This window comes from Micromesistius poutassou (genome assembly GCF_964030765.1).
Source record: "Micromesistius poutassou genome assembly, chromosome: 6".
Lineage (NCBI taxonomy): Eukaryota > Metazoa > Chordata > Actinopteri > Gadiformes > Gadidae > Micromesistius > Micromesistius poutassou.
In genome coordinates, this window is record NC_140276.1 from 9,152,003 (window position 1) to 9,153,270 (window position 1,268).

The 1,268-nt window shown below is 47.0% G+C and overlaps 1 non-coding gene across 1 annotated transcript; it reads left to right on the top strand.

The window, feature by feature from the left end:
* Positions 1-547: 547 nt before the first annotated feature.
* LOC311349402 (U6 spliceosomal RNA) lies at positions 548-653 on the top strand. The gene has a single exon (XR_014636478.1). It is a non-coding gene; the product is annotated as a U6 spliceosomal RNA (small nuclear RNA).
* The last annotated feature ends 615 nt before the right edge of the window (positions 654-1,268 follow it).

A 1,268-nucleotide genomic window follows, 5' to 3' on the forward strand; every position in this document is an offset into this window, starting at 1 on the left:
CCCTAGACGCAACGCCAACTCTTCTACCAACACAAGGTTGCGAGCCCTACGCTGCGTTGCCTTGGAGATCAACAGACTTCTTGTGAACTGCAGCTGTGTAACCAGGAAGTAGGAAGGGTTGCATCACACACATCCCCACACACAAACCATGAATGTGTAAACCAACACTTTTCTCTTCTGGGTCCACAGGGGAAGCAGAGCTCCGGGCGCCTCTGATGTGCGTCAGAGGAATGCAGAGGCTGCCGGGTGGGGGAGGGGAGTCATGTGACAGGGGATTAGGGCCTCTTTTGTCCGGCTCCACCAATCCCACGCCAGAGAGTCACCGCCATGCTCTACCCAGAGTGCCTGTCGGTGAGGCGTTCCAGAATAGTTGAATCAACAATATACATAATATTATTCTATCTCAATATCCTGGACTCGTGTATGGTTCTATTATGGCTGTGTATTGTAGTGTTAGTGTGTCTGAGTTCTTTGTAGGACCACACCAGTACAGAATTTTCATTGTGTGAGTAGAGGTATATATATAACCCAGGATCAGGCTATATTTGTGTTACTTCGGTATCACATATACTAAAATTGGAACGATACAGAGAAGATTAGCATGGCCCCTGCGCAAGGATGACACGCAAATTCGTGAAGCGTTCTATCTTTTAATATTTAATTCATATCACAGCTCTTATCATTGAATATATTGTTTTGGTTTTGGGTGAAACACTGACCCCTAGCGGCGCGCTACAGCGGTGAAACAGTGCCCCCTAGTGGCAGAGTAGTCCGCTACAGCGCTCCTCCACTGTCCTGGACGACAGTTACCAGGAGAAATAGCGCCAGGAGTAGTCGAGCTACTGAATAACTTAAATGGCCATTTTTTTTCCCGGCTTATTGTTTTGTACCTGTATTTGTATTTCATAACAAACTTATTTCTGCATTAAAATAACCAAATTCCCTGTTATCTCCCATGACTCTGATTCTCAACTGTCAAAAATAAATTTGTAATACTGCTTAATCGTATAGGCCTACACCCTATGAAGATTCTTAATTTGTCATTGCACAAGTGCAAGTACTTCCCACGAAATGAGAGCTCTACATTTAACCCATCACGAGCAGCACTAGGAGGCTCTGCTAGAGCTCTCATTCGGGCAGCCTCAGTGCTGCGCCCGGGGACCAACTCCAGTCTACTGCCCAATGCCCAAGGGCACCGACAGGGTTATTAACCGAGCAAGGACGCGTCTTAGTGCGGGAGGAAACCCAGGTGAACACGGGCGGAACAT